The sequence below is a fragment of the Salvelinus alpinus genome, chromosome 30 (assembly GCF_045679555.1).
Source record: "Salvelinus alpinus chromosome 30, SLU_Salpinus.1, whole genome shotgun sequence".
NCBI classification, from domain to species: Eukaryota; Metazoa; Chordata; class Actinopteri; order Salmoniformes; family Salmonidae; genus Salvelinus; species Salvelinus alpinus.
The window spans coordinates 9,111,678-9,123,934 of NC_092115.1; the positions used below are offsets into that span (position 1 = coordinate 9,111,678).

Consider the following 12,257-nt stretch of genomic DNA (forward strand, 5'->3'; position numbering starts at 1 on the left):
CATTTATTACATACATTTTTCCATTATTAAAGTGGCTGGAGTTGAGTCAGTATGTTGGCAGCGGCCACTAAATGTTAGTGATGGCTGTTTAACAGTCTGATGGCCTTGAGATAGAAGCTGTTTTTCAGTCTCTCGGTCCCCGCTTTGATGCACCTGTACTGACCTCGCCTTCTGGATGATAGCGGGGTGAACAGGCAGTGGCTCGGGTGGTTGTTGTTCTTGATGATCTTTTTGGCCTTCCTGTGACATCGGTTGGTGTAGGTGTCATGGAGGGCAGGTAGTTTGCCCCCGGTGATGCGTTGTGCAGACCTCACTACCCTCTGGAGAGCCTTACGGTTGTGGGCGGAGCAGTTGCCGTACCAGGCGGTGATACAGCCCGACAGGATGCTCTCGATTGTGCATCTGTAAAAGTTTGAGTGTTTTTGGTGACAAGCCAAATTTCTTCAGCCTCCTGAGGTTGAAGAGGCACTGCTGCGCCTTCTTCACCACGCTGTCTGTGTGGGTGGACCATTTCAGTTTGTCCGTGATGTGTACGCCGAGGAACTTAAAACTTTCCACCCTCTCCACTACTGTCCCGTCAATGTGGATAGGGGGGTGCTCCCTCTGCTGTTTCCTGAAGTCCACAATCATCTCCTTTGTTTTGTTGACATTGAGTGTGAGGTTATTTTCCTGACACCACACTCCGAGGGCCCTCACCTCCTCCCTGTAGGCCGTCTCGTCGTTGTTGATAATCAAGCCTACCACTGTAGTGTCGTCTGCAAACTTGATGATTGAGTTGGAGGTGTGCATGGCCACGCAGTCGTGGGTGAACAGGGAGTACAGGAGAGGGCTCAGAACGCACCCTTGTGGGGCCCCAGTGTTGAGGATCAGCGGGGTGGAGATGTTGTTACCTACCCTCACCACCTGGGGGCGGCCCGTCAGGAAGTCCAGGACCCAGTTGCACAGGGCGGGGTCGAGACCCAGGGTCTCGAGCTTAATGACGAGTTTGGAGGGTACTATGGTGTTAAATGCTGAGCTGTAATCGATGAACAGCATTCTTACATAGGTATTTCTCTTGTCCAGATGGGTTAGGGCAGTGTGCAGTGTGATTGCAATTGCGTCGTCTGTGGGCCTATTGGGGCGGTAAGCAAATTGGAGTGGGTCTAGGGTGTCAGGTAGGGTGGAGGTGATATGGTCCTTGACTAGTCTCTCAAAGCACTTCATGATGACGGAAGAGAGTGCTACGGGGCGGTAGTCATTTAGCTCATTTACCTTAGCTTTCTTGGGAACAGGAAAAATGGTGGCCCTCTTGAAGCATGTGGGAACAGCAGACTGGGATAAGGATTGATTGAATATGTCAGTAAACACACCAGCCAGCTGGTCTGCGCATGCTCTGAGGACGCGGCCGGAGATGCTGTCTGGGCCTGCAGCCTTGCGAGGGTTAAAATGTTTTACTCACGTTGAAACCCTAGAGGTAGGTGTAACCAGTAGAGATTATAGGGTAGAACCCCTAGAGGTACAGTTGAAGTCTGACGTTTACATACACATAGGTGGGAGTCATTAAAACTAGTTTTTCAACCACTCCACATATTTCTTGTTAACAAACTATAGTTTTGGCAAGTCGGTTAGGACATTTACATTGCGCATGACAAGTCATTTTTCCAACAATTGTTTACAAGCCGATTAATTCACTGTATCACAATTCCAGTGGGTCAGAAGTTTACATATTGTCACGTTCCTGACCTATTTTATGTTATTTTTGTATATGTTTAGAGGGTCAGGGCGTGAGTTGGGGTGGGCATTATATGTTTTGTGTTTCATTGTTTAGGTCACTTGTAATTAGCCTTATATGGTTCTCAATCAGAGACAGGTGTTTGACGTTTTCCTCTGATTGAGAACCATGTTCAGGTTTCGTCTACGTCGTTTGTTATTTTGATTATTTCAAGTATAGTTCGTGTCAGTGTTCGTCGCTTGTAAATAAATTCATTATGTCATATCATACCTCGCTGCGTATTGGTCCACCGATCCTTCTCTCCTCTCCTCGTCTGAGGAGGAGGAAGATCTAGAACGCCGTTACAGAATCACCCACCAACAAAAGATCAAGCAGCGGTGTAACGGGAGGAAGGGACAGCGCAAGAAGGAGGAATGGACATGGGAGGATATTTTGGACGGCAAGGGTTGCTACACATGGGAGGAGATTCTGGCTGGTAAGGATCGCCTCCCATGGGAACAGCTGGAGGCAGCTCGGAGAGCGGAGGAAACCGGAGAGAGGAACCGGCGTTATGAGGGGACACGTCTAGCACGGAAGCCCGAAAAGCCCGTGAGTACTACCCAAACATTTCTTGGGGGGAGGCTAAGAGGTAGTGGGCCAAGGGCAGGTAGGAGACCTGCGCCCACTTCCCAGGCTAACCGTGGAGAGCGGGAGTACGGGTGGACACCGTGTTACGCAGTAGAGCGCACGGTGTCTCCTGTACGTGTTCATAGCCCGGTGCGGGTTATTCCACCTCCCCGCACTGGTAGGGCTAGATTGGGCATTGAGCCAGGTGCCATGAAGCCGGCTCAACGCGTCTGGTCCCCAGTGCGTCTCCTCGGGCCGGCTTACATGGCACCAGCCTTACGCATGGTGTCCCCGGTTCGCCTGCATAACCCAGTGCGGGCTATTCCACCTCGCCGCACTGGCAGGGCGACGGGGACCATTCAACCAGGTAAGGTTGGGCAGGCTCAGTGCTCAAGAGAGCCAGTACGCCTGCACGGTCCGGTATTTCCGGCGCCACCTCCCCGCCCCAGCCTAGTACCAACAGTGCCTACACCACGCACCAGGCTTCCAGTGCGTTTCCAGAGCCCTGTTCCTCCTCCACGCACTCTCCCTGTAGTGCGTGTATCCAGTTCGGTGCCTCCAGTTCCGGCACCACGCACTAAGCCACCAGTGCGTTTCCAGAGCCCTGTTCCTCCTCCACGCACTCTCCCTGTAGTGCGTGTATCCAGTTCGGTGACTCCAGTTCCGGCACCACGCACTAAGCCACCTGTGCGTCTCCAGAGCCCTGTACACACTGTTCCTTCTCCCCGTACTAGTCCTGATGTGCGTGCCCTCAGCCCGGTACCTCCAGTTCCGGTACCACGCACCAGGCAAAGAGTACGTTTTGAGAGTCCAGTGTGCCCTGTCCCTGCTCCCCGCACTAGCATGAAGGTGCGTGTCCTTAGCCCGGTGCCTCCAGTTCCGGCACCACGCACTAGGTCTACAGTGCGCCTTATCCGGCCAGAGCCATCCGTCTCCCCAGCGCCATCTGAGCCATCCGTCTCCCCAGCGCCATCTGAGCCATCCGTCTCCCCAGCGCCATCTGAGCCATCCGTCTGCCCCGAGCCATTAGAGCCGCCCGTCTGTACCGAGCCGTCAGAGCCGATAGTCAGTCAGGAGCCGCTAGAGCCATTCGTCAGACAGGATCTGCCAGAGCCGCCAACCAGACAGGATCTGCCAGAGCCGCCAACTAGACAGGATCTGCCAGAGCCGCCAACTAGACAGGATCTGCCAGAGCCGCCAACCAGACAGGATCTGCCAGAGCCGCCAACCAGACAGGATCTGCCAGAGCCGCCAACCAGACAGGATCTGCCAGAGCCGCCAACCAGACAGGATCTGCCAGAGCCGCCAACCAGACAGGATCTGCCAGAGCCGCCAACCAGACAGGATCTGCCAGAGCCGCCAGTGAGCCATGAGCGTCCAGAACCGCCAGTGAGCCATGAGCGTCCAGAACCGCCAGTGAGCCATGAGCGTCCAGAACCGCCAGTGAGCCATGAGCGTCCAGAGCCGTCAGCCAGCCATGAGCGTCCAGAGCCGTCAGCCAGCCATGAGCGTCCAGAGCCGTCAGCCAGCCATGAGCGTCCAGAGCCGTCAGCCAGCCATGAGCGTCCAGAGCCGTCATCCAGCCATGACCAGCCAGAGCCGTCATCCAGCCAGGATCCGCCAGAACCTTCCGCCAGCCAGGATCCGCCAGAGCCAGCCAGCCAGGATCCGCCAGAGCCAGCCAGCCAGGACCTGCCAGCCAGCCAGGATCCGCCAGAACCTTCCGCCAGCCAGGATCCGCCAGCCAGTCTGGTGGTGCCCCCCATTCTGGTGTTGCCCCTCATCCTGGTGATGCCCCTTAATTTAGGTGGGGTTATATGGAGGGTGGTCATTTTGGGGAGGCTACGAAAGCGGGTAGTGACTAAGAGGGGATGGGAACCACGCCCAGAGCCTGAGCCACCACCGTGGTCAGATGCCCACCCAGACCCTCCCCTAGACTTTTGGTAGTGCGTCCGGAGTACCCACCTTGAGGGGGGGGTTATGTCACGTTCCTGACCTATTTTATGTTATTTTTGTATATGTTTAGAGGGTCAGGGCGTGAGTTGGGGTGGGCATTATATGTTTTGTGTTTCATTGTTTAGGTCACTTGTAATTAGCCTTATATGGTTCTCAATCAGAGACAGGTGTTTGACGTTTTCCTCTGATTGAGAACCATATATAGGTTGGCTGTTTCACACTGTTTGTTTGTGGGTGATTGTCTTCCGTGTCTGTGTCTGTGCACCACACGGGGCTGTTTTCGGTTTGTTCGTTTTATGTAGTCTATTCCTGTTCGTGAGTTCTTTCGTGTCTTTATGTAAGTTCCATGTTCAGGTTTCGTCTACGTCGTTTGTTATTTTGATTATTTCAAGTATAGTTCATGTCAGTGTTCGTCGCTTGTAAATAAATTCATTATGTCATATCACAACGCTGCGCCTTGGTCGAATCACTACTACTCTTCATACGAAGAGGAGGAGGAATTCCGTTACACATATACTACGTTGACTGTACCTTTAAATAGCTTGGAAAATTCCAGAAACTGACATCATGGCTTTAGAAGCTTCTGATAGGCTAATTGACATCATTTGAGTAAATTGGATGTGTACCTGTGGATGTATTTAAAGGCCTACCTTCAAACTCAGTGCCTTTTTGCTTGACATCATGGGAAAATCTAAAGAAATCAGCCAAGACCTCAGAAAAAAAAATTGTAGACCTTCACAAATCTGGTTCATCCTTGGGAGCAATTTCCAAAACGCCTAAAGGTACCACATTCATCTGTACAAACAATAGTACTCAAGCATAAACACCATGGGACCACACAGCCGTCATAACGCTCAGGAAGGAGACGCGTTCTGTCTCCTAGAGATGAACGTACTTTGGTGCGAAAAGTGCAAATCAATCCCAGAACAACAGCAAAAGACCTTGTGAAGATGTTGGAGGAAACAGGTACAAAAGTATCTATAGCCACAGTAAAACGAGTCCTATATCGACATAACCTGAAAGGCCGCTCGGCAAGGAAGAAGCCACTGCTCCAAAACCGCCATAAAAAAGCCAGACTACAGTTTGCAAATGCACATGGGGACAAAGATCATACTCTTTGGAGAAATGTCCTCTGGTCTGATGAAACAAAAATAGAACTGTTTAGCCATAATGACCATCGTTATGTTTGGAGGAAAAAGGGGGAGGCTTGCAAGCTGAAGAACACCATCCCAACCGTTAAGCACGGGGGTGGTAGCATCATGTTGTGGGGGTGCTCTGCTGCAGGAGGGACTGGTGCACTTCATAAAATAGATGGCATCATGAGGTAGGAAAATTATGTGGATATATTGAAGTAACATCTCAAGACATCAGTCAGGAAATTAAAGCTTGGTCGCAAATGGGTCTTCCAAATGGACAATGACCCCAAGCATACTTCCAAAGTTGTGGCAAAATGACTTAAGGATAACAAAGTCAAGGTATTGGAGTGGCCATCACAAAGCCCTGACCTCAATCCTATAGAAAATTTGTGGGAAGAACTGAAAAAGTGTGTGCGAGCAAGGAGGCCTACAAACCTGACTCAGTTACACCAGCTCTGTCAGGAGGAATGGGTCAAAATTCACCCAACTTATTGTGGGAAGCTTGTGGAAGGCTACCCGACACGTTTGACCCAAGTTAAACAATTTCAAGGCAATTCTACCAAACACTAATTGAGTGTATGTAAACTTCTGACCCACTGGGAATGTGATGAAAGAAATAAAAGCTGAAATAAATCCTTCTCTACTATTATTCTGACATTTCACATTCTTAAAATAAAGTGGTCATCCTAACTAGCCCAAGATAGGGAATTTTTACTGGGATTAAATGTCAGGAATTGTGAAAAACTGAGTTTAAATGTACAGTGAGGGAAAAAAGTATTTGATCCCCTGCTGATTTTGTACGTTTGCCCACTGACAAAGATATTATCAGTCTATAATTTTAATGGTAGGTTTATTTGAACAGTGAGAGACAGAATAACAACAAAAATATACAGAAAAATGCATGTCAAAAATGTTATAAATTGATTTGCATTTTAATGAGGGAAATAAGTATTTGACCCCTTCTCAATCAAAAAGATTTCTGGCTCCCAGGTGTCTTTCATACAGGTAACGAACGGAGATTAGGAGCACACTCTTAAAGGGAGTGCTCCTAATCTCAGTTTCTTACCTGTATAAAAGATACCTGTCCACAGAAGCAATCAATCAATCAGATTCCAAACTCTCCACCATGGCCAAGACCAAAGAGCTCTCCAAGGATGTCAGGGACAAGATTGTAGACCTACACAAGGCTGGAATGGGCTACAAGACCATCGCCAAGCAGCTTGGTGAGAAGGTGACAACAGTTTCTGTGATTATTCGCAAATGGAAGAAACACAAAAGACCTGTCAATCTCCCTCAGCCTGGGGCTCCATGCAAGATCTCACCTCGTGAAGTTGCAATGATCATGAGAACGGTGAGGAATCAGCCCAGAACTACACAGGAGGATCTTGTCAATGATCTCAAGGCAGCTGGGACCATAGTCATCAAGAAAACAATTGGTAACACACTATGCCGTGAAGGACTGAAATCCTGCAGCGCCCGCAAGGTCCCCCTGCTCAAGAAAGCACATATACATGCCCGTCTGAAGTTTGCCAATGAACATCTGAATGATTCAGAGGACAACTGGGTGAACGTGTTGCGGTCAGATGAGACCAAAATGGAGTTCTTTGGCATCAACCCAACTTGCTGTGTTTGGAGGAGGAGGAATGCTGCCTATGACCCCAAGAAACCATCCCCACCGTCAAACATGGAGGTGGAAACATTATGCTTTGGGGGTGTTTTTCTGCTAAAGGGACAGGACAACTTCACCGCATCAAAGGGACGATGGACGGGGCCATGTACCGTCAAATCTTGGGTGAAAACCTCCTTCCCTCAGCCAGGGTATTGAAAATGGGTCGTGGATGGGTATTCCAGCATGACAATGACCCAAAACACACGGCCAAGGCAACAAAGGAGTGGCTCAAGAAGAAGCACATTAAGGTCCTGGAGTGGCCTAGCCAGTATCCAGACCTTAATCCCATAGAAAATCTGTGGAGGGAGCTGAAGGTTCGAGTTGCCAAACGTCAGCCTCAAAACCTTAATGACTTGAAGAAGATCTGCAAAGAGGAGTGGGACAAAATCCCTCCTGAGATGTGTGCAAACCTGGTGGCCAACTACAAGAAACGTCTGACCTCTGTGATTGCCAACAAGGGTTTTGCCACCAAGTACTAAGTCATGTTTTGCAGAGGGGTCAAATACTTATTTCCCTCATTAAAATGCAAATCAATTCATAACATTTTTGACATGCGTTTTTCTGGATTTTTTTGTTGATATTCTGTCTCTCACTGTTCAAATAAACCTACCATTAAAATTATAGACTGATCATTTCTTTGTCAGTGGGCAAACGTACAAAATCAGCAGGGGATCAAATACTTTTTTCCCTCACTGTATTTAGCTAAGGTGTATGTACGACCCTGCCTCACGCAGGAAGCGGCGCAGGTCCTAATCCAGGCACTTGTCATCTCCCGTCTGGATTACTGCAACTCGCTGTTGGCTGGGCTCCCTGCCTGTGCCATTAAACCCCTACAACTCATCCAGAACGCCGCAGCCCGTCTGGTGTTCAACTTTCCCAAGTTCTCTCACGTCACCCCGCTCCTCCGCTCTCTCCACTGGCTTCCAGTTGAAGCTCGCATCCGCTACAAGACCATGGTGCTTGCCTACGGAGCTGTGAGGGGAACGGCACCTCCGTACCTTCAGGCTCTGATCAGGCCCTACACCCAAACAAGGGCACTGCGTTCATCCACCTCTGGCCTGCTCGCCTCCCTACCTCTGAGGAAGTACAGTTCCCGCTCAGCCCAGTCAAAACTGTTCGCTGCTCTGGCACCCCAATGGTGGAACAAACTCCCTCACGACGCCAGGTCAGCGGAGTCAATCACCACCTTCCGGAGACACCTGAAACCCCACCTCTTTAAGGAATACCTAGGATAGGATAAAGTAATCCTTCTAACCCCCCCCCCCCCCCCTTAAAAGAGTTAGATGCACTATTGTAAAGTGGTTGTTCCACTGGATATCATAAGGTGAATGCACCAATTTGTAAGTCGCTCTGGATAAGAGCGTCTGCTAAATGACTTAAATGTAAATGTAAATGTATGTAAACTTCCGACTTCAACTGTAGGTGCAACCAGCAGAGATTATAGGGTAGAAACACCCGTGGTGCTGTGATAGTACAGACCAGCTGGCGCTATCACAATATTTTTCACATTTTTGACAGTATGACGGTATTTTATGTTTTTGAATAATAAAGTTCTAAAAATGCTTTATGAGTAACTCATGACCATGGAGTGGCAACACATACGGTTCAATGGGGCTTGCTCCATTCTGATCGTTGTATACTGTTCAATCCGACTTCAAACAAAAATATATTTTCATATATTTATATCTAGGCCTCGTTAATTGGTGAACTGTTGGAATCATGGAAATTGAATGATTATTGTAATGCTATAGTTGGAATATAGTGGGCAGCACTTTGAATACATTTTTGTTTGATATGACAAATAAAAAAGCCAGGGTAGGAATCAAAGTGTTGGTCAGTGTTTCCAGGTGGCCATAATTAGATGTTACATTACTTGTTATCTTACCGGACACACTGTTTTCACGCCGCTAATTTTCACGCCACTAACCTGCTATGAAAGTAATTTCATAGCAGGTTAGGAGAGCATTTTCGCTAACCGTAAACGTTTTCCTAACCTTAACCTCAGTCTCCTAACTTACTATGTTAACTGTCCTAACCTGCTCCGTAAGTTCTCCTAACCTGCTACAAAGAAGTCACTTCCGGTCGTAGCTGTATCAAAGTGGCGTGAAAAGAGTGTTTCTCGTTTTCTTACCTCATGTAGATAACATATTCATGCTTCGACTTATTCCTCTCTGATTTAAAAGACACCGTTGCACAAACAACATGCTTACCTAGGCCATGTACTAGCCTGGGCAACCGCTAGTGGGCTTTATGGATTCTCCACTATTGTCTGGGCTTGATGTGCACAGCCCGTAATACACTTGTGTCCCCCGGCAATCTGTTAGCACATTAAACATTCAGGCTGCAAAGGCTTCAATTTCCTCCTTAACTAGATTTAACGGCGAGATGGTGAATAATATTTTTTTTTAAGTCAAGTGCACATATTTCTTTCTGAAACATCATTTACCACCACCGTGGCTAAAGCACGGAATGCTATTCCCGGATGTTGCGTATCGCGTTCAGCCAATCAGCTTGCAGCAGTCTGTTGTTCACCCACGGCTGAACGCGGTGAGTCTGTGAGGTATGGCCCAGTCATGACTAAAGCCACTATACTGCGAGCTTCCAGCCAGCTGTGTGGCCTATCCATGCACAGAGCAAGGAGCTTAGTGAGGAGGGAGAGAGAGAAGGGTTCAGAGCCAGGTCATAAAAACAAACACAAAAGCTAGTGCCTTTAAATAGTCATTGCCTCAGTTCTCGGATCTGTCAACGACATCCCGTGCAGAACGCAAACCTCAATTTGTGCTTTGAGAAAAAAGACAGTGACAATATCATAAAAAATAACTCAACAATTCATACAGTATAGTAAGCCTGTTGCATAAAACTAAATTAGGAGGGCAGACAGACACAGCTGCATCTGGATTCAATTTCTTTTATACCTTTTTATAAACCGGGTGGTTCGAGTCCTGAATGCTGATTGGCTGACAGCCGTGGTATATCAGACCATATACCACGGGTATGACAAAACATTTATTTTTAACTGCTTGAATTACGTCGGTAACCAGTTTATAATAGCAATAAGGCGTTGCGTCGTGCCTAAGAGCAGCCCGTAGCCGTGGCGTATTGGCCATATACCACAAACCCCCCGAGGTGCCTTATCGCTTAATGATACAAGTGAGGCAAATGCTATTGCATTCCTTTGATTAGTGGTAACACCTTCCTCTGAAGGAATTAAACAAGAAAACAGCCTTGACTGGGCTGAGACTTGTTTTGTTGCATAGGCCAGAGGGTTTCAAACCTCTCCTCAGGGGTCCCAGACGCTCCATTTATTTCATCTATTCTACATCTATCACACTTGATTCAACTTGTCAACTAATCATCAAGCCCTTAAATCAGGTGAGCTAGTTCAGGGCTACAACAAAATAGTGAAACGTATAGAGGTCCCACCAGGAGAGGTTTGAGAACCACTGCCATAGGCTATTACATTAAATTGACAGAATGATAGGGGTAATAAAATCCCCCAAGAGATTGGTATGATGACCCAAGCAAATGTCCCAAAGCTGCTAAAATCCCCCAGAGATTGGTATGATGACCCAAGCAAATGTCCCAAAGCTGCTAAAATCCCCCAGAGATTGGTATGATGACCCAAGCAAATGTCCCAAAGCTGCTAAAATCCCCCAGAAAGCTGCTAGGCTTTGAAGGCATCTCATAGATTCAGTTTCTCTAGCAGCTGAAAACTCCTGCACGTGCGACACACCGCATCTCTCTCTCTCTCTCTCTCACACACACACACACACACACACACACACACACACACACACACACACACACACACACACACACACACACACACACACACACACACACACACACACACACACACACACACACACACACACACACACACACAACTTTTTGTGGCTTATCCTACTGCCAACACTTTCCCTCCAGCTCATCTCCTCCCTCCCACCCCTTACCATCATACCCTCACTGTGACAACGACAACAAATAACCTATGTTAACCCCACTATGGGCAGCCACTTCCGCTGCTCGCCACAAGAGGGAAGAGTGTGGCAAGGGGAGGACATCCCAGACCAGATGTAGAGACATGGTAGCAGCAGAGGATGGTAGAATCTCCTATCTTATTCCTAAAATAAGGAATAATGTAATTGTTATTCATGACATTCTTGTCTCCAGCGTTTCATGTGCTGCACCATCCCGAACGCAACCCAGGAGTGTGGAAGGTTTGAGTGAATGGCACCACAACATTTGCAAAATAGATTATTAATCTCAGAACTTCCTGGTTAAGAGGTTATATAAACAATTGCGATCGTCGTTACGCTAGCTTAATCAACGGAGAGAGAATAAGAGATCATTGCCATCTTCCTCAGTTTAGAATAAGGGCTACCATTTTGAGTGCTTACAGTTCTGGTGCCTTTGGTATTTGTGTGTCCATCCTGATGTATAAACCCACCCTGCCAGAAATAGCTCTAGGCTCCGGTGTGCAGACAACTGTGGGCTGTGGGTGTGGCAACGGAAAAGCAACGGAAAAACCATTGGTCTTCAGGCTCCTAACTCAATACTTGGCCTAATCATCTGCACCTGTGTCTTCAATTACACAGAACCAGTCAAATGGGTCAAACCAGCAATGCAGAAATGCCCAATCCAACATCGAACCTTTGGTAATTATTCCTTGGCATTTCATGTCGATCTGATAGGATAAGCAATATGCCAATGGTTTCCACCTTGCCGTCTGATAGCCGACCTTTTCTCCGTTATTCTGCTTGCACCAATGCAAACCTTTCAAGTCTAAACAAGTGACTACACAGCTTGTAGGTGTTCACTCTCCACTGCAGTGGGTACAATGAGGTATGCAGTGGGTGTAGGCACTAAGTAGTATCTAGCCAAACTATTTCAGATCTGTGCTGCCGAGTTGTATGAAGAACGGGAGACGAGGAAAGGAAGCCATTTTAGAATATAATATATACACCATTTACCCAAGTGCCTAGTTGGCGTGTTAAAAGTTTTGCAGCCCAGTGCTGTTTTTGTTATTATGTTAATAATTCACAAATAAATTACTTTGAGGCCTTTTGTTCTATTTATAGAGAATCAAGAGAGAATCATTTCGACTAGTGTGTTTTCCATCTCTCAACACTTCCCTCTCATCCATACTCCTGACGTGCTCTGTGCTTATATGGGAGGA

General features: G+C 47.8%; 1 protein-coding gene across 2 annotated transcripts in view; it reads right to left on the reverse strand.

The window, feature by feature from the left end:
* Nucleotides 1–12,257, reverse strand: part of LOC139559667 (activated CDC42 kinase 1-like) — a 115,900-nt gene that overhangs the window by 74,135 nt on the left and 29,508 nt on the right. The window lies entirely within an intron of this gene.